The sequence below is a fragment of the Peromyscus maniculatus genome, chromosome 4 (genome assembly GCF_049852395.1).
Source record: "Peromyscus maniculatus bairdii isolate BWxNUB_F1_BW_parent chromosome 4, HU_Pman_BW_mat_3.1, whole genome shotgun sequence".
Classification (NCBI taxonomy): domain Eukaryota; kingdom Metazoa; phylum Chordata; class Mammalia; order Rodentia; family Cricetidae; genus Peromyscus; species Peromyscus maniculatus.
This window is the reverse complement of record NC_134855.1, coordinates 54,394,859-54,421,206: the sequence shown is the minus strand read 5'-3', so window position 1 is coordinate 54,421,206 and position 26,348 is coordinate 54,394,859. Positions and strand designations below refer to the sequence as shown.

Here is a 26,348-nt window from a genome sequence, read left to right as displayed (position 1 = left end):
CTTTTTGTCCAAACTGGAAGACTAGACTTAAAGCAAAACTAGCCTTTGTAAATCATAAATCCAAAGAGCCAAAAGCTCTTGGATGAAGAGTGGTAAGGCTTCAGCTCGGACTGGCAAAAGGCAGTAAAAATAAGCCAGCACCTGCAGATGATCCTTTAATCTGTTCAACGAAGGCAGTCTAATAAGTGTGAATACAGACTGGGAAGCCAAAGCCTGGTGCCCGGAAGCAGAAAAGTGTGAATGCTATTTAGATCCTTGATTCAAAGTACTTTGTTTTCTGGTCCAAGATGTTTTACAAGTGGATGCTGACCCTTGAGCCAAAAGTATGTCAGCTCAGTGATGTGTTCAAGTACCCCCGTGGGATGGGGCTGAAATGGCCAACTATTAAACCACTATCTACTCAGAAGTAAATTCAATCCAAGTTTCAGTCTGATAGTCTCTGATATACAGTTGCCCTCCTTCCCTCCCCCTCTCCTGTTCCCACCTCTTTCTCCTTCCTTCTCTCTCTTCCCCTCCCTCCCCACCCCCTCTGTACCTCTACCTGCACTGTCTTCATTAGTATTAATGTTAATATCTTATTTTAATTTAACATGACATTTTCAGGATAACTTGTTCATGATGAAATGGCCATGTGCCATCTTATTGCATTATGAATACATTGAAAAACTATCAAAATCAAAGAAAATAACAGATAAAGAATTAAATACATCCCAAGATCCAATTTTGAGGTTATTGTTGTTATCTATGAATTTGGGGTCTCTTGTGTTTTAAAAGAAAAGGTGTTGTGTAACTATTCCTGGAAGACTGGGACAACTCACCTCAGATAATGAATCAATGACAGATCACAGTTCAACTTACTGAACCACTGAGTTTATTGGGGTTACTTACAGGAGTATGGGTGAGGGGTTACATACAGGAGAATGGACAATCCAAAGCAGCTATATCACTGAAAAACCCATCCCAGCATGGGTGATGGTTCATCAAAGCTATATCCCTTCAGCTCCCTATATGGCTTGTAGGCAGCTTGGCTGGTGGGCCAGTCTCCTCTACCACAAATATGTCTGCTTATATAACCACAAGGAGGGTCCTTGTGAATCTTGAAAGTTCCTGGAACCTCCTGAGACTTATAAGTTTTATTTACTTCCTGAATATTAGGGATCCTCTCTTAAGGATGAAAATGTTCCAACTGGGCAGAAACTGCTCCACAACAAAAGCATTTCAAGTATCCAGTTTCAATTCAAATGATTTTTACATCTCACCCTAATCAATCTAACGTTTGATTATTTGCTCGATTTTTAATGCCTTACAAAAGGAATTTTAAATTCTGTTTGAAGTTTGAACCTACTCATTCTCTATTCCTACAGTACGAGATTTGTTATGACCTAAGAAAGATTTATTTCATCTCCATTGAAACACATTTTCAGAAATTGCCTAAACAGTGTTGTAAACCCAAGACCATACATTTCTAAGTTGTCACCAACACAATTACTATATTCAACAAGAAAAACACTGTAACTGAAAACAGCAGTAATATGAGAGCAGAAAACCCCATTTTTCTCTCATTTTCTCCTTGTATCAGTAGGAGCACAAGTATTGTGAAATGCTGTAACATTTGCATTTACTTACACTGAAAGAAATACAATTCAGATGTATGATTCAGGGACCAAAATTAGGGGAAACTTCTAGAACTTGCTGTTTATAGGCATCATAAATGATATGTGACCAGAAAAGCATTTGAAAGGAAAGGACTATTTAGCCTGAGCTAAACTGTGCTGCTGTATGAATAAGCTCCAAGCCCTAGGAGCTCAAAGAAGGGCTCACTGCCTGCTGATTCACACCTCCTTCAGGCTGGGTAGAGAGGTCCTTAGAATTTCTGCACTCCACACTGGTAGCGAGAGCATCAGACCCCATGAAAGGGAAGCAAAGGGTTTTGACAGAAACACCGGTTAGTTCTCTTCCACTCAAATGGCTCCACATAGGTGAGTGGCGTATGAAATGAATTCCCTGGGAAAGATGAAGGAAATCTGAACAGATTAGTGTAAGTCACTATAAAATAAAGGAAACTATGAAAAGCATGGATGATACAGTGTGGATTTCAAACAGCATGTCAGTGAGTGTTCCTGGTTAAAGAAGAACCAAAAACATTAACAAGGTTCAAACCAAACAAAATTCCATCATGGTGAATTTTAAAAGGAGAATCTGAGTTTGAAACAAATATAGTTGACACCAATAATCCACTGGTGGAGATCAGAACTCACACAAAGAAAAGAAAACCAAAGTATGTAAGTGTGCATGTGTGCGTGCGTGCGTGTGTGTGTGTGTGTGTGTGTGTGTGTGTGTGTGTGTGTGTAATCTCAAACACCTGTGAAAAACTATTCCCTCTGTGGAAATAAAATCCATATACACAAAGAAAATATAAAGTTTATTTAGAATGAGGGGAGGTAGCTTTAGAATACAAGCTTTTTCACAAAACTTACAAAAAATAGTGTCTTCGACAGAGCTAAGACAGGTTTGGAGACAATGGGGTTGACCTAGTTACAAACTTGAAGCTATTAATGCCATCAGAATTAGGACTCAGCGATTAAAGTGATAGTAATGCAGTACAGCATGGGTCTTCAGGGAAGACGTTATCTCACTACATTCTATTTTATTATCCCTTAGAAGCCTGCTTGTTTTCTAATGAGAGATAGGAAGAGTGGACCGAGACGACAGGAGGGGATGTAGGGAGGAGCGGGGAGTGGGGGGAGGACTATAATCAGGATATATATTATCTGAGAAAAATATCTATTTTCTATAAAAGGAAAAAAGTATTAGAATAGGTTACCAAAATAGAAATACACAGGATGAATAAAGGTTAAGGGGATGCCTGAAGAAAGAAGAGAAAGAAAAAGGAAGGAAGGAAAGAAGGAAAGAAGGAAGACAGAAAGACAGACAAAATTGAAGAAATCATCTTGCAAAAAGAAAAAAAAGGCCAATGAAACAACACTGAACAGGTACATGAGGCAATTTGCTAAATCTACATATAAAAATGATACTGAGCAATGACTAAAATGAATGATACCCAAAATATTCCCAAGCTTAAAAATCTGATCACATTTTGGCAGGAAAATAAAGTAGAAAATAACTCAAAATAAGACCTCAATGAAATTAGTGAATTTAGACTGCCCCGTGGGAAGCAATTCAATGAAATTAAAAATTAATCATAAAGTCAGAGCAAGAAAGGGTTTGGAAAGTGCACTTTCCTAAGCATGTCTCAGGTTGAAGAAAAATGAAATGGTATTAAAGAATATTTGGAAACAGATAAAAGTCAAACCCCACAGCACTCAAGCCTCGGCTCCACCTCCAGACTCCTCCGTCTCTGTCTGTATGACGGAGCGACTTCTCCATGCACGGCCTTGGTCATTCACATTCCTACACCCGAAAGAATAAAGGCAAACATCCTGCATTTATAAACTCACAGAATTAGAAGAGATGTCTACAGAGTGAACACAGAATCGGATATTTTAAAATACTTCAATTAACAAATCTGAGTTATTTCTTTGAATTAACAAAAAAGTGGCTGACTAACCAATGAAAAAAGAGAGAACTATAAACAGATAAAATAAATGAACGTACCAAGGAATAAAAGACACGGAATTGGGAAATTATTGTCACAATTTATAACAACTAAGATGAATAAGTCAAAATAAAATATTGTAGAACCATCCTAGTAGACTAGTATCCCATCCATTTAGAATCCATTTCTACAAAATAAAAAGCTATGTCTTTATATGTTGGCGGTATTTCTGTAGACATGCACAAACAAAACACGACCCCCCACACACACACACACCTATCAATCCAGCATAACAACAAAGTAAGTAAAACCATTTAGCAAGGACAGCCAGGCTAAACAGAGAAACCCTGTTGCAAAACAAAACAAAGCAAAACAAAAACAACCCAAAGAGTAAAACAGTTTCCAATGACATCAAGACACTGATGCTGGCTGTTGCCTGAGTGACACTGTCCTTAGAGTGCTAGGCAGTCTGGGATGTCACTGTCCATCTGAAATGCACCAAAGGGGCTGGGGAGCTGGCTCCGTGACTCAGACATCTGCTGTGCAGCCACCAGGATCTGCCCACATAGAAGGTAGGTATGGTGGTGTAGGCATCTCCCCAGTGCTGAGGGGAAGAGACGGGTTTTCTGGGGGCACCAGGATCTGCCCACATAGAAGGTAGGTGTGGTGGTGTAGGCATCTCCCCAGTGCCGAGGGGAAGAGACGGGTTTCCTGGGGGCACCAGGATCTGCCCACATAGAAGGTAGGTGTGGTGGTGTAGGCATCTCCCCAGTGCCGAGGGGAAGAGACAGGTTTCCTGGGGGCTTAGTGGCCCAATCTCAATTGTGACTGTGAGCATGGGGTTCAGGGAGACACTCTGACACAGAAGTGACTGAGGAGGACATCTCCACATCAACCTCTGACTTCCATAGGCATACACACTCAGTACACACTCACCCACCCATACACACACACACACACACACACACACACACACACACACACACACACGAGAGAGAGAGAGAGAGATAGAGAGAGAGAGAGAGAGAGAGAGAGAGAGAGAGAGAGAGAGAGAGAGAGAGAGAGAGAGAGAATGCTGAAATTGAGGAATATTTTATTTTCTGGGTAAAAAAATTAAATTGAGGGGCTGACTGAGACTGTAGCTCAGTGGTAGACTGCTTGTCTAGCATGCATGGGGCCCTGGGTTCAATCCCAGTATTCTTGTGGGTCGGAGCAAGGGGATTTTTAAAGACATAATTCAAAGCAAGGCATGGTGGCTCACACCTGTACTCCAAATACTCAAGAGGCAGGAGGATGGTTATGAGTTTGAGGCCATCCTGAACTATACAATGAGTTCCAGGGTATCCTAGGCTGCAATTAGACTCAGTCTCAAAACAGCAAAACCTCTCCAAAACAAGACAAATCATAAGGACATAAAATGCCATAAATTTATATAGGGCCTCCAGGAACAATCTCTCTTGAACACATGCATAGATTTGCAGAAAAAGCTATTATCACTGTATGTGTTCCATGTGTCTGCTCAGCATTGTTCTAACTGCTGTAAAAATATTCAGTTAACTGCCTCAGCATCAGCATGAGGTAATGCTTTCATATCCCTTTCTGTCTGAATGATGAAAGTGAGGCTAGAAGGTAGTTACCTAATGGGTTAGTCTTTGGGTGCAGGCGAGACACCTGACTGGCTGCAGCCTGTGAACACAGCCATCGTACATACACACAGGTGTGCTCACGGTCGCGCCGTCACAGAGCACAACTCAAGCACGTGCTCAGAGGGAGGGTGAGGACCGGGTGACAGCACACCTAGGCCACACGCTGTGTGCAGTCTTCACACTTGTCTGTGCTCTGAGGTGCAGGTGCTGGGAATGGAACCCAGGGCTTTGTGCACACCGGGGAAACGCTCTATTTCTGGGCTACATTCCCAGCCCACAGCTTTCAAATTTGGGGAAAGAATAAAATGGGGAAAAGAAGGATAAAGAGAGAATCTGGATTTTGTATTTGGATTCACTCCTAAACTGAACTATACACATTATAAAACGTTCGTTAACCACATGTTGACATGTTTTAATGTAATTCCTCCAAAATCATAACAGAATCTTTAAGAACTTGGACATAGTATAGAGTTCATGTGTAAGAACAAACAGGTAAGACCAAAGAAAATTATTCTAAAAAATAAGAGCAATCCTCCTCTGCGGAACATTCAAGCTGTTTAGCCTCTTAGGAAATGCAGCCAGAGCAAGGGGACAAAGCAGAGATTCTACCAACAACAAAATCAGTGAGAATAATATGTTCAACAACAAAGCTACAAAGCTATCAGAAAAAAAGGCTTAATACCGTACTTAGAGCCAAACCTACTGCAAAAGCTTTAAACTTCTAAAGGTAAAACAAAACTCATAAAAACATTAGAAAAAAGTATTAGAGAAACATGAATGATGCTGGAGTAGAGAATAACTTATTAATAATGGTACTTGAGCCCCACGCCCCGAACACTTGGAAAAACATGAATTTGACAAAGGTTTAGTGTTTTTAATATCTAAAAGTTCTTGCAAATCAATAAGATAAAAATGATAATGGCATGGAATGATTAATAGGTTGCCAGTGGTAGTCTAACGTCTTTGCCCTTTCCAGGAGAGTTTAATTTGAACAATTCTAATTCAATTTTTGCTAAGGAAATCATGAGGCATGTAAAAGACAGAAACACAGAGAGACAGACACAGGCAATCCCCTCCACCCAATTAAAAAAATTATGTATTCTCTTTACAGGGGGATTAGATTATTCTCTTTTACAATGGATATAGATTAGCTCCATAATCACTCATAATAAAGCTATTTCCACTTGAAAAAGGCAGCTCTTCATAATTATACAATCAAATTCAACTTTTTTAAAGTTGCCCTATGGTTGGTTTTACAAATTCTGTACATTTGACAAAAATCAGGGCTTAATGCCCCAAAGACAGCAACTGTATGTTAAGTGGGAAATTAAATTTTCTAAGCAATTTAAATAAAGACATATATGTTGTATGAATGAACATAAATCAGACATGTTAAAATGTACTTGAGCTTTATTTCATTTCTGTGAAGCAGAAGGTCAGAAAAAGGGTGATAATGGTGGACAAGAAGGTGGACACACGTTCCCTGACTCACTCTGTTTCTGACTGGATGTGGTAACCCAGGATCAGTGCAAGACAAACTTGAAACACATTCACATTGTGAGTAAAGACGCGTGCGTGTGTGCGTGCGTGCGTGCGTGCGTGCGTGCGTGCGTGCGTGCGTGTGTGTGTGTGTGTGTGTGTGTGTGTGTGTATGCACTGAAGATCGCCTCCATCAGACTGACCTATGAACATTTTTAAATCATCGATTAATGATTGCTGTGGGAGGGGCTGTCCCACTGTGGGAGGGGCTGTCCCTCTGTGGGAGGGGCTGTCCCACTGTGGGAGGGGCTGTCCCTCTGTGGGAGGGGCTGTCCCACTGTGGGAGGGGCAGGCCCACTGTGGGAGGGGCTGGCCCGCTGTGGGAGGGGCTGGCCCGCTGTGGGCGGTGCTGGCCCACTGTGGGCGGTGCTGACCCACTGTGGGAGGGGCAGGCCCACTGTGGGAGGGGCAGGCCCACTGTGGGAGGGGCAGGTCCACTGTGGGAGGGGCAGGCCCACTGTGGGAGGGGCCATCCTCGGGCAGGTGGTCTTGGGTTTTCCTAAGAGCACATCAGGAAAGCAGGAAGCAGCACTCCTCCACTGGTGTCTGTTGTGTAAGTGAGATTCCTATTCATCTTCCCCTTCACTGTTTGACTTACAGCAGACATTTTTCTATAGGCTAATCCTTTCTTTATCTCACACTGCCTCTTGTTTGGTTGTTATGTTTTGGTTTTGGGTTTTGAGATAGGATCTCTTTTTTTTTTTTTAGATGCATAAATATTTATTTGTAACAAAGAAGTTCATGTACAGTGTTGAAAATCTACAACTTCTTGTTAAATTCACATTTCACATTTCACTTCTACTCTTTAAACAAACTTTTTTTGGGGGGGGGGATTGGTTTTTCAAGACAGGGTTTCTCTGTGTTGTTTTGGCGCCTTTCCTGGAACTCCTCTGTAGACCAGGCTGGCCTTGAACTCAGAGATCCGCCTGGCTCTGCCTTCCGAGTGCTGGGGATTAAAGGCGTGCGCCACCACCGCCCAGCTATAAACTGTTTTTATGTTCAAAAAAAAATTTAAGTAGATGATTCTCAATTTTCTGAGAAACCACCATACTGATTTCCATAGTGGTTGAGATAGGGTCTCATTTTGTAGCCCAGGCTAGCCTGGAACTCTGGATCTTCCTGCTCTCTGTGTGCTGGGATTTACAGAGCGTGCCACCACACTGACATTGCTTCTAGGTCTTCTAACCACTGTAGATTTTCCTCAACAGCTTACAAGTTCATGTTCTAACTAATATATCCATACTTGTTCATGTGGAAGTCTCTGAACATTATCTTGAACCTGCCATTTTCTAATAACAGGTCTCTGTGAAATTATAAGGTGTTGTATTTATCTGAAAACATTACATTTCCTTTTCATCCTAATTTTATTTTTGTACTTGAGGTAAAATTTGTGACAATTCCAACAATTATCAGAAAGACATTAAGGCGTCTATGACCAAAGCCCCCTGAACAGTCTCTTCTGATCTGGGAAGCTGAGCAAGGTCCGGCCTGGTTAGTACTAGGATGGGAGTCCTAATGACCTAATGACTTTTGATCTTGAACCACCTCCATTATTCTCCCCCCCTCGCTATCCTTCTCTGGTTAATTTTACAATTAACAAAGCATACATTACCTTTTAAATGTTTCTCAATCACTTAAAAATAACACACAAATAAAGTTTTGCCTAAGGCCAAGCATGGTAGCAATCCCAGCAGCACTCAGGAGGTCTGCAGGTTTGAGCGCAACACCCTATCTCAAGACAAAACAGGAAAACAGGCAGGGAATGATGGCACACGCCTTGAACCTCAGCCCTTAAGAGGCAATAACAGACAGGTGCTTGTAAGTTTGTGAGTTCGAGGCCAGCCTAGTTTACACAGTGAATTCCTGACCAGCCAGAATTATAAGGTGAGACCTTGTCTCAAAACAAAGGAAGCCAGGCATGGTGGTGCATGCCACGCCTTTAATCCCAGCACTGGGAGGCAGAGGCAGGCAGGTCTCTCTTGAGTTCAAGGCCAGCCTGGTCTACAAAGTTCCAGGACAGCCAGGGATACAGAGAAACTGTCTCACACAAACAACAACAAACAAACAAATAAAACCCACTGTGATCTTATGCTTGAAACAATTAAATTTAAAAAAAAAAAACGATTTGAGGTCAGAATCCTAAAGAGAAGACCACCCACTTCCTTCCATCAGCCTTCTCTGTCACGGTGAGGGAAAGGCAGTTAAGGAGTCACAGGCACTAACCATGTGTGAGGTCAGCCCGCTCAGCACTTCCTTCCCATTCACAGGAACATCCCACTTTACTCTGAGGAGAATGGGGCCTAGAAGTTCATGACTGCAATCCTCAGCTTGGTTTCCATCTGCTTGCTATTCGAGCCTCCCCAGGAACTCCCCTTTCAGAAAGGCCTGTTATCTGTTCAGGCTGAGAAAACCCTGGGAACAGAGGCTGTGTAGGATTTATCACGAGATCACAGGACAATGACTTGGACTGACACATGGGTCACGGGCCCTGCTGGCTTGGGCCACTTTGTCACCACCCCCTGGTCATTTTGCTAGTACTAATTTTTAAAGACTGGTCTGTCACTTTTCATTCATCACTGGGTTTTGACCTCTGCTGGCATGTTAAAAGGGAAGCCTGGGTAACGCCACTGTGTGCATTACAATAGCAAAAATAACCCTGAGCAATACAGTTCCCGATGACGCCGATAGGCAGGAACAACAGGAACGGAAACCTTCACCTCTACTGTGACCCTAAAATTCATAAATGCCCGTCCAGTTTGCACAAATTCCTATTCAGGCAGTAGGTGACCTTGAAGGTGTCCTATTTGGGGGAGAAATTTTCTGTCAGAACAACTATTCTTCACATGGAGCTGACAGGTCGGTCGACTGAAGTTAAAAATCTCCCTGAAGTGACCCTTGTACACTTCTTGCTGGCGGAAGTAAAAAAAATGGTGTAGCTGCTGTAGAAATCAAGTGGTTCAGCTATTCCTTAAATGTTTTTAAAGTTACCATGTGATTATTCCATCTCTAAGAACTGAAGGCTGTAGCACATACCATACGTACACTCACATCCACAGCATACAATGCCAAAATGCAGAAACAACCTCAATATCCACCAACACAGGAATAGATTAAGTGAGGGGAATTCATAGAATGGAATATCACTTAGTCTTAAAGAGAAAGGAAATGCTAACAGGCATGACGACATGGATGTATTAGTCGGGTTCTCTACAGTCATATCTATCTATCTATCTATCTATCTATCTATCTATCTATCTATCTATCTATCTATCTATCTATCTATCCACCCATCCATCTATACATATACATATACATACATACATACATACATATATATATATATATATATATATACACTCACACAGTCATATATATGGGATTTATTGAAGTGACTTACAGGCTGCAGTCCAGTTATTCCAACAATGACTGGCTGTGACTGCAAAGTCCAAGAATCCAGCATTTGCTCAGTCCACAAGGCTGGGTATCTCAGCTGGTCTTTCAGTATATGCTGGAATCCTGAAGAAGTAGACTTCAATGCCAGTGAAGGAATGGATGTGCTAGCAAGTCGAGGGCAAGCAGGCAAAGACCAAACCTTCCTTCTATGTCCTTATATAGACTTCCAGCAGGAGGCATGGTCCATATTAAAGGTGTGTCTTCCTGCCTCAAGATTGGATTAAAGGCATGTGTCTTCCCACCTTAAGATCCAGATCAAGGGCATATGTCTCCTTGCCTCAGGATCTGGATCAAAGGTATATATGTGTCTTCTTATCTCAAAGGTCTGGACTAAAAGTGGATTCACCCACCTCAAACCAAGAAATTCTCTCACAGGTGTGCTCTCCATATCCGGATTATAGTTCATTCTAGACACAGTCCAGCTGACAACCACGAATGGCCATCACTATGGACAACCAAGAATGGCCATCACTATGGACAACCAAGAATGGCCATCACGATGGACAACCAAGAATGGCCATCACTATGGACAACCAAGAATGGCCATCACTATGGACAACCAAGAATGGCCATCACGATGGACAACCAAGAATGGCCGTCACGATGGACAACCAAGAATGGCTATCACATGGATGAGCCCTGAAGACAACATGCTCCATGAAAGCAGTCAGATACCAAAGGGCATGTGTTGCATGGCTGCATTCCTACCGGGACCCGGGGTCAGAGTTATACAGCCAACAGGGCTGGCAGTCACCACGGGTTTTCGGGGATAGGAAACAGACTTGATACTTCCTGGGCTGGGTCTATAGTTCCAGTTTGGAAAATGAAAACAGTATGGGGATGGGTGGTAAATGTGCATTCAGTCGGTGCCACGCCACTCTTCACTTCAAATTGTACAGTATACGTGACGTAATGTGTGTGATCACCACAAACACTTCCCCCATGGCCAGCTATGCTGACTTGTACAACCTACAGGCACTATTTTACACTATTCTGTGGCCAGGGTTCATCACCATGCAATCTTTGCTGTCAGAATTGCCACTCTAGCCTGTATCATGTCCCTACGTCCACATGTTATCAAACATGTTCTGCTCTCTGTTTATCTGACTTGATTCTGCAGCACCCCTCAGGGAAGGGACAATATGACTTTTGTCACTGTGGTTATATGTCACGAGCCACAAACACCACTCAGGATGTGTACCGAACTTATCACGTCAGTTAGATTCCAGCCCCCCATTATATAGACCCATTAAGCAGTTGACTGGGCACACAAATTGCCTGCAGATAACCACGCTCATGTCAGTTCTTGGATATTACTGTATCTGCTTGAAGATAACCCCAAATAATTCAAATGAATCACAAACTTCGGTTTCTTATCTGTTCAGAAGTCATTTGAGAAAAAGACATACAAAGTTCAATCTTCCCAAGAGAAAACTTCCTAAAAAAAGACCTGCCAGGCTACTAATGGAGCCCAAGGGGCCTTAGGGCATTATTAGGTTTTATCCTTCCTACTGCTGAGCTACCCATGAGGAATACGGAAGATGTGACAGCATTGGTTCTTAAAACACAGCTGATAGACTAGCCTGGCTGCACAAGACTGTGGCACCTGACACCTACTAATTTACCGGCCATCATCCAGCTTAATTACAGAAAATTCACGGTCAGAATTTTGAGAACAGCCACCCTTCTAGAACGACAAGGCTTAGGCTGATTGACATGCACATGTCAGGGTGGCTACAGTGCTAAGTTGGGGGACCAGCAGAAGTGTTTGTTTTGATTATTGCTCTCTCCCTGTTAGGTCAGGGAAAGATGAGCTGGCTTAGGAGGTCTACTGCAGGGACCCACATGTTTCAGCCTCATGAACTCGTTCAACTGGGGTGTGGTCACCTTTGTGTATACTTAGTGCTCAGCTCAGGAACCTACTGTGTGTTCCCTTCCTCAACTCAGGCTTTAGAGGTACCCTGAAATTGGCCACAGCGGGGGTGGGGGTGGTGGAGTGTACACGCCACTGTACTGTTCACAAGTACATGTATCTTGCACTAATGTTTTACTTAAAAAAATTCTCCTGGATTATGAAAACAAACCCAACTCATATTAGAAATATGATCCAGCTGGGCAGCAGTGGTGCACACCTTTAATCTCAGCACTCAGGAGGCAGAGCCAGGCCGATCTCTACAGGCACCAAAACTACACAGAGAAACCCTATCTTGAAAAACCAAAATAAATAAATAAATAAACAAATAAACAAACAAATAAATAAATGAAATATGATCCAAACATCAACACAAGATAAGAGAATGATCAAATACCACACTAATTATGATTATTTTTGGTTGTTTGATGGTGCATACCTATAATTCTAACATTTGGGAGATGGAGGCAGGAAGGCTGCTGCTAGCTTGAAATTAGCCTAGGCTATAAAAGTGAATGGGTGTGTTGGAGAGATAGCTCAGTGGATAAGAGCACTGACTGCTTTTCTAGAGGTCCTGAGTTCAATCCCCAGCAACCACATGGTGGCTCACAACTATCAGTAATGAGATCTGGTGTCCTCTTCTGGCCTGCAGACACACATGCAGGCAGAATGCTGTATACATAATAAATAAATAAATTTAAAAAAAAAAGTGAATGGTCTATTTTGGGACTCTGTCTCAGAAACAAAAAACCAAACCAACCAAACAAATGCCCCCCCAAACAAAACAAAACAAATAAAAACCATAAAGAAGTCGACATGGTGGCACACGCCTTTAATTCCAGCACTCGGGAGGCAGAGGTGGGCGGGTCTTTGTGAGTTCAAGGCCAGCCTAGTCTACAAATCGAGTCAGGACAGCCAGGACTGTTAAACAGGGAAACCCTATCTCGAAAAACCAAACCAAACAAAAAAACCCCAAACAGCAAATGTGGTAGTTGGAATGTAATTGGCCTCCATAATCTCACAGGGGGTGGCGCTCTTAAGGAGTGCGGCCTTGCTGGAGGAAGCATGTCACTCAGTATCTCAGGTGACTTCCTATGGAGACCTTTCAGTTATAGCCACAACACCACATCTCCCCGCCATGACAGGAACGGACGGAACCTCTGAAACTGTAAGTGAGCCACCCCAATTAAATGTTTTCTGTGTAAGGGTTGCCGTGGTCATGGTGTCTCTTCACACTAATAAAAACCCTGACTAAGGTTGAGCGGTGGTGGCCCACGCCTTTAATCCCAGCACTCAGGAGGCAGAGCCAGGTGGATCTCTGTGAGTTCGAGGCCAGCCTGGTCTACAGAGAGAGTTTCAGGACAGGCACCAAAACTACACAGAAAAACCCTATCTCAAAAAACAAAACAAAACACAAGACAAACAACAACAACAAAAAAACCATAACTAAGACAGCAAACCAAAACAAACAACAACAAATAAAAACCCATAAAGATTACCTTAATGTCAAAAATACTTGAAATATCACCACAAAGTCAAGGAATGGGAGTCCTAGTAGTTTGACAGTGTATGCATGTATGAGGTTTGAACAGTGCTGGTCTATTGTAAGCTATAATTCACAAACAAATTCACTCCAAAGGCTGAAGCTCCTGCTTCCTTCTTCCAGTGGAACATGTGATCTGTGTCTCAAGGAAGATGCTGAGGAGGCAGGTACCGCTAAGCCTGGCTTAACACAAGAGATTTTGTGGGATTAAGAAGGAATGTCGTAGTTTAAATATTCACACACTGATATTGGAGTAAAGCTAGCAAGCTAAATACAGAATTGACTTCATTCCAAAACTAAACTACAAATACTAGTTGAGGTTTTTTTTAAGTTTTTAAATGATTTTTATTAGTGTTGGGCATCCTACAGACAGTTCTTTCAAGTATGCTATGTGCTCTGACGATAATCACGCCCTTCCCAGTCCCTGCTTTCAAAGCCCCCCACTTTTATTCACCCCAAGCCTCGTTGGGACATCTCGAATATACATGCTCACAAATGGTACCTATGAAGAGCTGTAAGGAACTGCCCATGAGAGAAAACATGCACCATTTGTCTTCTTGTTTTGTTTTTTGTTTTTCATTTTTTGCTTACTTGAAATGGGGTTTTGGTATACAACCCTGGCTGGCTTGGGCTTGTGACCATTCTCCTGCCTCTGCACCTGCTGGAATTAGAAGCTTACAAGTGCTGTGGCTGGCTGGATAGATCTGATTTATTTCATTAAAGAGGATGGTCTCCAGTCAAAGCTACTTCCCTGGAGAAAGCATAACTTGGCTGCTCTTTATGGCTGAATACACTGCAGTATGTACACATACCACATTCGCTTTCTGTGCCCATCTGCTGGTGGGAACCTTGGCTGATTCCTTCATGTGGCTGTTGTGAAGCGCTACAACTAACATGGAGACGAAGGCACCTGTGGGGTGTGTGGCCTTAGATTCTTTTGGATGTATGCCTACAAGCGCTAAGCCAGGTCCTACGTTAGTTCTACTTGTAATTATGGAGGAAACTCCACGATGATTTCTACAGTGGCTGCACCAACCACATACCCACCAGCAGTCTGTGAGGGCTCCCTACATCCTTGCCAGCATTCATCATGGTTTTGTAACTGGTAGCCATTCTGATTGGGTTGAAATGGAATTTTAATGTTGCTCTAATTTGCATTTCCCTAATGGCTAGGGTTGTCGAACGTTTTTATTCATATATTTTTTGGCCATCTGTACTTAATCTTTTAAGAACTGTTATTTCATTAGTCCATTTATTGTTTGGGTTGTTTGAGGGGTTTTTTTGTGTTTGTTTTTTGTTTTTTGATTGTTGTTTTTTTTCCCCTGGTATTTGGCTTTTTTTTAGTTCTTTTAGTCTAGATATCAATCCTCTACATAATGTATAGGTGGAAAGGATTTTCCTCCATCCTAAAAGCCATCTCTTCTGTTGACGAGTCATTTCGTTTGCGATGCAGACGTGTTTTAATTCCATGCATATGGAATTAAATTCAGCTTTATTTCCTGAGGTACTGCAGTCCTTTCTAAAAAGCCCTTGCCTGTGCCTTTATTGTTAAGTGTTTTCCCCTCACAGAACTGTGAGCTCCGATCCACTCTGGATTGATATTTGCATATTAATTCTGTGATATCGTCAGTGATACCGTTCGGTCCAGCTCATTTTTCCTCAGGTGGCTATCCAGTTTTCCCAGCACCATTTGCTAGGAATGCCTCAGTTACTTTTCTGTTGCTGTAATAAGGCACCATGACAAAGACAACTCAAAGAAGAAAGACTATTTGGGGCTTACAGTTTCAGAGGGTGAGTTCATGACCATCATGATATGGAGCATAACAACAGGGAGGCAGGCATGGGGTTGGAGTGGTAGGAATGGGTTTTTGAAACCCTAAAGCCTGCCCCTAGAGACACAGCTCCTCCAACAAGGCCACACCTCCCAATCCTTCCTAAACAGTTCCACCAACTAAAGACAGAGTATTCAGATATATGAGCCCATGGGGGGGGGGGTATTCTCATTATCATTCAAACCAACACAAAGAGATTTCTGCTTGGGACATCTTTGTTTTTAAAAAGGGGGGTGTGTGACTATCACTGTGGGTTCAACTCTGAGTCTTTTATTCTATTCCATTAGTCTGAAGCACCTTGCTGTGTGCCAACACTGTGCTGTTTTTCCCATGTCTCTGAAATGACTTGAAACCTGCTGCTGTGATACTTGAAGGCTCGCCCTTTCAGCTACGGATTACTTCTGCCAGCCAAGGGCTTCTGGGCTTCTGCATGCATCTTAGTATTTTTCTCCTTCTGTGGCGATTGCCATTGGAGCTTAAAGGAAATTACATTGAACCTATAGATTGCCTTTGACAATGTAGAAGGGGATTGAATTTATTTTTTAAGTTAAAATCCAGTCAGGGCAAGAAGAAGACAAGACAACAGCAACAGAATTTGGGGGATGGAAGTTGATTTTATTTATTTCATCAGTTAAAAAACCTGGAAAAGCATACAGGGGTAAGATGATGAGCTGGCCATGAGGGTATCCAGTCACAAAGACAGTGAGTGAAGGAGCTCAGGAATGACTTGAAATGTCACTTGATGCTGAACTCAGGATGACAAGAGCTACTTTCCCTCAGCCCCCCGAAGCTTGGCAAACACCACACATGCCTACTACAAAGTGTCCGTAGGTAATCCACAGGACGGACGGGACACTGAGCACATCCCTGCAATGCACATATCCCTCAGCTCATCTAAACTTAGAAACAAAAAAGTCTGAGGGTGGGGCCCCTCGGTGTGACAGCGAGCAAGCCAATTATAGAAGAGATTATGATTTTCAATGTTCTTGCCAATTTCAGATTTCTCTATCTCCTCCAACACAGTTTAAAAAGACAACAACTGTGCTTAGAAATACATGAACTGAGCACCAGCGAGATGGCTCAGTGGATAAGGGCACCCATGGCCAAGCCTGACAAGCTGAGTCTGAGCCTTCGGACTGACACAGTGGAAGAAGAGAACTGCAGATATGTCTTGTGACTTCACTGGCATGCTGTGACAGGCACGCGCACACACACAAATAAATATATAAGAAAAGAAAAACCTATTTTTCTAATCAGTGCCGGCTGGCTTTGAAAAATCTGCCAATCACGCATTATTTAAAATGCAGAATGAACACTGTCCCACTTACTTCACTTCTGCCTTTGAAACAAAATCTGAAAGCAGACCTATTCAAAGATGCTTGTTTAAAAAACTCTTGATTAGGTTAAAAATTGGTGGAATTTGTGATTATAAGGTAAGAATATTCATGGGATAAACCATGCATTTATTCTAAGTATAGACATCAAGTGAGACAGGAAGAAAAAATCAAGTAAAATACAAACTAAATGAGGAAATGATGTCAAGATGAAGGCTAATAATTTTTTTTCCCTGAAGACTTCATTATTATTTGTTGTTTGAATAAAGTACTCAAAAGGATAAAGTGATTTTTTTTTAAGGAAAAAAACATAAGAACTTGCATTGTCTTAGATACTGAAGACTTTATCCTATTTTTCTTATAAGTTTTATAATTTTACATTTAAATCTGTAATCTATTATTGTTTGAAAGAAAATGGCTCCTATAGGCCAAGAGGGGGTGGTATTATTAGGAGGTGTGTCCTTTTTTGGAATAGGTGTGGCTTTGTTGGAGGAGGTGTGTCACTAGGGGGTGGGCTTTGAGGTTTGAGAGCAGGCTCTTCCTGCTGCCTGCGGATCCAGATGTAGAACTCTCGGCTCCTTCTCCAGTACTACATGCCGCCACGCTTCCCACCATGACAACGATGGAGTGCACCCCTGAAGTGTAAGACAGCCCCAGTTACATGTTCTCCTTTATAAGAGTTTCCATGGTCATGGTGTCTCTTCCTAGCAATAAAACCCTAACTAAGACATCTATCTTTAGTTTATTCTGTATAAATTATAGAGCAAGGCTCCTTATTTTGTCTGTGGAATCCAGTGGCTAACAGACACTATTTGTTGAAAAAGCTATTCTCTCCATTCACTGGATTGAAAAAACAAGCAAATAAAAAACTGAAAAAATATTAAGTGAGCATTAAAAGAAGGAAAAATGTCCAGGACAGTCTCCAAAGCTACACAAAGAAACCCTGTCTTGAAAAAAACAAACAAAAAAGAAAGAAAGAAAGAAAAAAGGAAGAAGGAAAATGACTATATCTGTAAATTTTTTAGATTGCTGAGAATTAAGTGTCAAAATGGAGTGCTTAAGAAAAGGAGACTCGCCGGGCGGTGGTGGCGCACGCCTTTAATCCCAGCACTCGGGAGGCAGAGCCAGGCGGATCTCTGTGAGTTCGAGGCCAGCCTGGGCTACCAAGTGAGTTCCAGGAAAGGCGCAAAGCTACACAGAGAAACCCTGTCTCGAAAAACCAAAAAAAAAAAAAAAAAAAAAAAAAAGAAAAGGAGACTCTAGCCAGGTGGTGGCGGGGTGGTGCACGTCTTTAATCTCAGCACTCAGGAGGCAGAGCCAGGAGGATCTCTGTGAGTTCAAGGCCAGCCTGGTCTACAGAGTGAGTTTCAGGACAGCTAAGGCTATCACACAGAGAAACCCTGTCTTGAAAAACAAACAAACAAACAAACCCCACAAAACAGATCTCTGCAAAGCAGGGGGGACCCTACTTACTGCTCTTACAGAGGAGGGAGCTCAGTTCTTAGCTCCCACACAGCCTCAGGCACTGCATACATGTAGTAGACATACATACATACATACATACAAACTGGTACATAAAATAGCAATAAATAGAGCTTTTAAAAAAAAGAAAGGCACGGGGTTGGGGATTTAGCTCAGTGGTAGAGTGCTTGCCTAGGTTCAGTCCTCAGCTCCAAGAGGGAAAAAAAAGACACTCTGTCTAGTCTAAACACGAGCAATGGGACCCAAATCTAGAAGTCAACGATAGTAGATTTCCTACATCCACCACTCTCCCCTCCCCCACCTTCCTGTACACACTTGACTTCCTCATTTATGTAAACTTGAGGTACGCCGTCCTTGACTTGATGTAATGTAAATTTTGGCATTTCTTCACTAGAATTTTTCTTCATAAGCGTTTTATTTGGGAGCAACTTGGGATTTACAGGAGTATTTCAAGGACATTCCAAAACATACCATGTACCTATTCTCCAGGACACTGTCCAATCTCACCCGCTCTTCAGGAACGGACAGGACAAGGGGTGAGGCGTAACTGCCCGCAGTTTAGAAGATGGGTTTGGAAATAAACTCAAATGCCAAACCTGCAGTTGCTGTGGAAGTCAACTCCACTGTACTTCCCGATTCTTTAAATAGGAAGATTTAGTCAGCAAACTGCCATTTCATTCCTAATTCTAACATTACTTCTGAATAGGCACGGCACCTGCCATGCTCTTTGCATTTCCTCCACAGCACCCGCCTCCGGAGCTACATCACTTGGGTACCAGTGCACCACCTACCCTTAGAAGCTTAATGTGTTGTCCCATGCATTCCTTTGTTACAACCTCAGGATTCAGAATAGTGCTTGGCTGACACTGAATGAATACTCAGCACTCTTTGATAAAAATGAAGAAATTAATGAATGCTTATATGGATGAATAGAAAGAGAGAGAGAGAGAGAGAGAGAGAGAGAGAGAGAGAGAGAGAGAGAGAGAGAGAGAGAGGATGCACAATATGATACATCCATTCAGATGACTCTTAGTTCTGAAGTTTTCACTTCCCTTCCCAGTCATACACAGAAGAATTGCGGGAAGCTGGTGGGCTAGTCATCTTCTTCACCGGCACTCATTACAGGAACACGACTCAGAGCTGTCGCTTTGAAAGCCAACTCTTACAAAGTCAATCTGTGCTGTTGTGCTGGCTCACTCAAACAGCATTTCCTGGCCTTATTCATTTGATACACCAAGTCAATGAGATTAAATTTAAATAACGCTCAAAATTAGAATAATTAAAACATGAATCATTCTCTCTGTAAAAACATATTTGGAAAAAAATTCACAATTACTGGACATTGTTGTGATTCAGAACAAGGCACTGTGAGAAGTCAGGCTAAAAGATTACGAGGCTATGGGTAAATGAGGTATCATCTCCATCACACCCACTGCTGACCTCTGAGAACTCTTCAAGTTCAAGGAATTAACTGCCTGGTCGGAGGAACAGCGAAAAGAGGGATGGAAGAGAACTACTCACTCCTACATTTTCTATGAATCCTTCCATTTTCCCACAGACAAAAGATATAAAATGTGTCCAGAAATCAAAGCACTTGATCACCTGACTGACCCGAAGAAGAGACAACCATTCCACATTAAACATCATAAATTATCCATTTATCAAATAAAAGAAACAAGGGGATGAACACAGGAGTACCTTCAGAATTCTCTGCTGCATTTGGGGAATGACTCTTGAGCCTGGAGCTGCCCCGTGAGCAAGAGTGGACACGAACACACACATTCCATACGGCACAAACCAATCCCAAGAGCATGAGGGGCCATTGTTCCTCCTGGAACATCCCAAGGTTATAATGCAGTGAGCTTAAGTACTCAAATTCTCCGGCAGACTAAAGATTTAAAAGGATAACTCTCAATACCAAGAAATATGTCCAATATCAACACCAAAAGGAGGCTGAAGGAGAAATTCATCTCCTGACTTCATTTATAAATTTTGGAAGCTCTCAAAATTCTAATAAATGTTTTAAAAAACTAACCTTTCAGTTAACTTCTTTCTCTACTAAAAAGCAGAGCTATAATCAGTCACTTAAAGCTAAGATTGTTAATGTGAAACTATTTTATATAGCCAAAATATAAACTGAATAGTTTCATAATATTATTTTGGACTACAAGATTTTTTAATAGAAAGAAATATATAATTCAATTTTTTAAATTCCCATGCCCACTTAATGCTCACTTAAGAAAATCCATAAGAATTCTTAATTTTAAAAATTTATTTATTTATTTATTTATTTATTTATTTATTTATTTTTGTTTTTTTGAGACCGAGTTTCTGTGTAGCTTTGGAGCCTGTCTTGGAATTCACTCTGTAGCCAAGGCTGGCCTCGAACCCACAGAGATCTGCCTGCCTCCTGAGTGCTAGGATTAAAGGCGTACACCACCACCACCACATGGCAAGAATCTTAATTTTTTTTTTTTTTTTTGGTTTTTCGAGACAGAGAATCTTAATTTTAATGTATGCATTTCCTATCAGGTTCTACAAAAAGGCTTGGAAACATCTATGAAACACCAATGACTCCCAATGCTCAGCTATTGTTTCTAAAATCCATTTTGTACTGACAGAACCGAGGTTTGTAGAAATAGTTGGGCACACATGCTCAAGAGGAGTTGAGGCAGCCTGTGATGGCAACAAAACACAGAACCCAAGAAACTAACATGTCAAGTGTGCTTCTGGGATGCTCTGGACTAGTACTGAGCTGGGACTGATTATATGCGTGTGTTGCACATGTCAGAGTTCACTGTGACTCAGTATATAACAGGATCTCTTTTGCAAATGTACACATAGGAGTCAACCTGAAGGGCTCCAGAGAACAAAGCAAGTTTTATTTGAGCATCTTCAATAACAACAAAATTTGAAACAAATTTAAATATATATATATGTATATATTGACAATACATACATTTACAATTATATGCTCTTTTAAAAAAGACAATTCTCCTTAAAAATGCAAAAAAAAAGAAAAAAAATTAAGTTTAAAATTTAAAAAAATCATCCATTTCTTACCTTGGAAGAAACTGATGCACCAATTCTGAAATTGTCAGTTATAAGGGAAAACTACGAAGCCCCTATCCTGTTCCCACATGAACTACTTCAGGGTCAGTAAACATTAGCCAAGCAGAGAAGGGCTATGTTAATGAAGCCTAACAGTAGGTACAGAAGAACTGCTAGGGTGGGAAGGAACAACCACCATTTCTATAATTGCTAACGGAATGATGCATTCAGGCAATAAGTCTTTGTAAGTAAAATGTTTAGGTCAACAAAACCTGATCACAATGGGGACTAGGTCATTCTTCCTGAGGCTACAGCATCACTCAAAGTAGCACAGCCCAACCTTCTGCACCTCCCAGGAGGCTGACATGAGCTGCACACCACGGAAGAAGCCGAACTTTTGCCTCTGAATCCAACCAAGATCTGACTTCTAAGCTGTAATAAATTTAGATTACAGAGTAAAGAGTAACAACAGCTAAACACGATACCTGGAACATTCTATCATCTAAGTTAGTTTTGTTCTTCAACAAAGGAACAGCTTGGAAAAAGAGGCGAATATCCTAGACAAAAGTCAAGAGACTCATGAACCAAATGAAATATGAGTTTTGTTTTTTTTCTTTTTTCCAAATCTGCTAGAAATAAACCTTTGAGGCAGGGTCTCTCACTGAATCCAGAGTTCACTGCTTGTAAGCAGGCTGGATAGGCTCTCCAGAGCGAGGATACATATGTGTACCCAGCTCACACTTGGTGCTGGGAATCTCAACTCAGGTCTTTCTGATTATGCAACAAACATTTTACCAACTGTCCCATCTCCCCAGACCTGAACCTCACCCGACGAAGAGTCTGTCTCTTGTATAGTGAAGTCACTATTCAGCCAGTGTGTGGAAACAAATCTGTAAGTACTTTATTTCCATGAATTTAAATCTGATAGTCAATGGCTTCATACACATTTCACCTGGGCATGTGGGCGAGGTTCTACTCGACATACTGACTTAAGAGATTCCAAGAGGTAGAAGCCTAACCCTAAGCCATAGAAAATATAATCAGTTTTCTTCCTTATTTGTGTCAGTGTTTGAAAATGGACAGCCTAGGTTTAAAATCTGCTTAAGAGACAGAATTCAAATGAGTCATGGGGAAACTTCTGTAAATTGTCTGTTCCAGTAAAATAGTTCTTTCTTTCCTTCCTTCCTTCCTTCCTTCCTTCCTTCCTTCCTTCCTTCCTTCCTTCCTTCCTTCCTTCCTCTCTTTCTTTCCTTCCTTCCTTCCTTCCTTCCTTCCTTCCTTCCTTCCTTCCTTCCTTCCTTCCTTCCTTCCTTTCTTCCTTCCTCTCTTTCTTTCCTTCCTTCCTTCCTTCCTTTCTTTTTCTTTCTTTCTCTCTCCCTATCTTTTTTTCTTTCTTTCTTTCTCTTTCTTTCCTTCCTTCCCTTCTTTCTTTTCTCTTTCTCCTCCTCTTCTTCAAGAAAACATTACCTTGAGAGAATGTCAGTCTTCCACATCTGAGTTTAGCTAATGTGGACTTATGTCATAAAATGTTTCTATGGCAAAGACCCACAGTTGGGTCCAATATCAAATTAACAGTGGTACTACTGAATGAATTTCAATTTAGAACAAAATATTGATCAAGGTGGAGGAAAAATTATTGATTAAACACAATTCACTGGACATATTGAATTCTGATGGCATTATTTGTCAATACCAATATTTTGCATATGTAAAGAGCACAGCAGATTGCTCAGTGAATCACCCTTGGGTCCAGATGTGCCAGCTAGAAAATGCACTCTAAAGCCCTACAGGTGCCATTCAAAGAGAAGTCAGTTCAATGAGTTGCTTTTATATCCTTGGTCACATGACTATTAAATCAAGTATTGGAACCCTTAGGTCACAAAATACCCAACTTTAAGATGACAACAACAGTGTCTGAATAAAACAATTTAGCCTGCATCCCTATGCTAATCAGCTCTCTCAAGATCAATGAGCCATCTCATCTTGGAAAAAAGCTTCCTTCTTTCTAGCAGGCTTAGTAAGTCCCTCAGGTGATGATTCTCAAAGCTCTTATGTTTGATATAAAATAATAAATGCTAAAATAATGGCAGAGAATAAAGGCAATCAGTTGCACTGAAGTACATAAAAGTGAGTTCATGTAAGGAAAGGGGAAAAAATAAATGCAGAGCTCTTAAATGCCACAGTTCTCAAATAGGTGCCTGGCAGGCACCTATCGATCTGTAGGACTAGTTGATTAAATATTGATGGAACGCTAAAGACTATCAGACAGTAATCATTGGGACGGTAACAAGATCACTTTGTACATTTTCTAACAGTGGTTTTCTGACTTTTTATGTGGAGTGTTCGTATGAAGTCAACTGATTTTTAGAATTTATTACATATGAAAAAAGATGGTCTCAAAACTGACCTGTGTCCTATTAGTTCACAAACCATGCTGTCTTAACTAATGTAGTTGTAAGTAGAATGCTTCTCACATCATATGATTACACTAAATTATTACTGAGCTTTGGTTCCTAAGCTCCCAAGAGGAACCTCTCCATGCAAAAACAGGAGAGTGATATTAGCATTCATGAAGAATATTCCCCAGATTATATATGTCTACATTATCGCCACCACTATCACCAACCCTGCCTGTACCCAGAGCAAGCAAGTGTGACTAGAGGAAATGCATCTTGCAAAACTTCCCCAAGAGTATTAACACTGCAGCTTTCCCCACGGGAAGGCAGAGTGCTGTGGAGAACAAGGAGGGGTGTATCCAAATGCGGAAGGCCAAACACACCAGGCCTAACATGTCAAATGGAATGTATGAATTGGCACTAAAAATGTTCTAAGCGCAAACGGCAAAGATGACAAGCAGACTATAAAGCATGGCTGGTCCTGGATTCATCATTTTAGTTTCATGGGCAAAACCAGAACGGCCAAGTGTCTGTTTACTACAAAAACAGATAAAAATATTTTTAACACACACGTGCTCATACTGTGCTGTCTGCATGCAGCCGTATAAAGAAACCAAAGACCACACCGCAGCCATTTTTACGTTGAGGTCTGCAAGCTATCACTCAAGGAGCGAAGGGTGGCGTCTTGCTTCCACATAACACAGACTGTAGACAGAAATATAAGTGAACCAATGTTTTTGAACATTTATGTCCTTTCCTTTAACAAAGTCAAATGGAACTTGTTACGGAGATGACTAAACATAATGAGGATTGTGGTGTATTATTTTAAGATCAGATCCACAGGAAGGTAGAAGAAGCACCTTCCTGTGACTTGGTGATGCGTCATCATCGTCTGCAGTCATTCGGCACTGCCTGATCTGCCCTGCGTTCGCGGGAAGTGTGTGTTCTTCACACTCACCTCTGCCTTGTGTCAAAGTCTTCTAGCGTGCCTGCACCATTAGTGCTTCTGGGCGGGCTGGCCTCCGATGCCGTCAGTTCTTCTTGGGACACGGTCTCTCAGACTCTTGGCACTGGTGGCACTTTAACTGTCTCCTCTTACTGTTTTCCCAGCAAGGAGCAGAACCTGGAAAAGAGGGCTGACATTCAGACAGGGCCCTTCCCAAGAACATCTGCGACACTCAGGAAGATGTTTCCCCAGAGCTCTCTGCAGGAGAAAGCTTGCACCGGGTACCTCAGTTTTTATCTCCTCTGTTCAGTCTTACACAACTGCAAAGATGTGACCCCTGAACTCCTCAGCACTCAGTCGCATTGCTGATTCACAACTGCACTCTGCCCAGAGTCTCGAGTGCGAACCCTTCAGGTGACCCGGCAACTATCCTCAGTGAGGACAAAGTGCATTGTCTAGAACCAAGCTTAGCTTTCCAACAAAATGTGAATGCCAGGCAGTGCTCTAGCGATAACATGCATGAAGGGGGCCCATCACACGGGAGCATAAACCCTCAGTCATGGTGCTGCGATAGGACCCAGGTGCTGTCTCTAATCTGCCTTTCAGGAGTGGAACTGCTGCTGACGGACTGTACTCCCATAGAATCCAGTTTTCAACTTGCCATGATCTCCCCGGAAGCAAAAGACACAGACTGAGAAAATGAATGTTGACTTTAAGGAAAGAGTCAGCCCCAAAGCAGAAGCTGCACCAGTTACTCTCTGACCCTGAAACGTAACAGCAGCTTTTCCCTTCAAGCCACAGATCTCTCTAGCAAGCTTATTACTTCACGTGTAGACAAAAGTATTCATCAAACTAGATGTTGTGATCCACATCCATAGGCCCAGTTCCTGGGAGGATGAGACAAGAGGATTTCGATACTGAGGTCTGCCTCGGTTCCATAATGAAACTCTGTCTTAGAAATAAATAAGTAAATAAATAAATATAAATAAAAATTATTTCTCAGGTTTAATTATTTTACAGTGTGTACCCCACCCACTCTCTAAGAGACCATGACTTACTCAAACTGCAAACGAGGCCTGTCTACCCTGAACACTGTGGATAGACTGATTGCTCCTTTTTAAAGGGGAGTTAAGGTCAGATCCTATTCTGTAGTCCATACTGGCCTGGAACTTCTGGAAATCCTCCTGCCTCAGCTTCCTAAGTGCTGACATTACAGGAACCCACCATGCCCAACATGATTACTTTGTTCAGTTACATCTTTCTGCTAAAAAAGTATTTCTTCCAAATTCTTCTCCATCTCTTCATCAAAAATAAATTTATTGTGTGTGTTATATTTCGTAGCATAAACAAATTTAACTGTTGCTCATGATGATGGTGTAAACAGACTGGTTAATACCCACTGGCGCTGTGATCTTGTGCTCAGGATGGTGCCTTTTCTTCCTGGCACACAGGATTCCATTTACGGCCTTTGATCTCACATAATTAATTGCAGGCAGATGGTAGAAATCTAAATTTTCAGAATAGAAACTCTACTAGCCACCTTCTCCTTGCTTTGGCCAGTGATGGACTCTGTCAAGCTCTTGGCACAATCTAAAGGAGGGAGTCGAGTTAGAGTGTGCTGGGCGATGCGGAAGTCCTTTTACTTCACCCCACCCCCG

At 41.8% G+C, this 26,348-nt stretch overlaps 1 protein-coding gene across 16 annotated transcripts in view; it reads right to left on the bottom strand.

Annotated features, from left to right (window-relative positions):
* Positions 1-26,348, bottom strand: part of Osbpl6 (oxysterol binding protein like 6) — a 202,367-nt gene that overhangs the window by 85,780 nt on the left and 90,239 nt on the right. For 14 of the 16 annotated variants that reach the window (XM_006972473.4, XM_042275501.2, XM_042275506.2 and 11 more), the window contains one exon: positions 24,703-24,867. The gene's annotated coding sequence lies outside the window, so the exon portion shown is untranslated. The other 2 variants (XM_076569725.1, XM_076569724.1) reach the window with 2 other exon arrangements.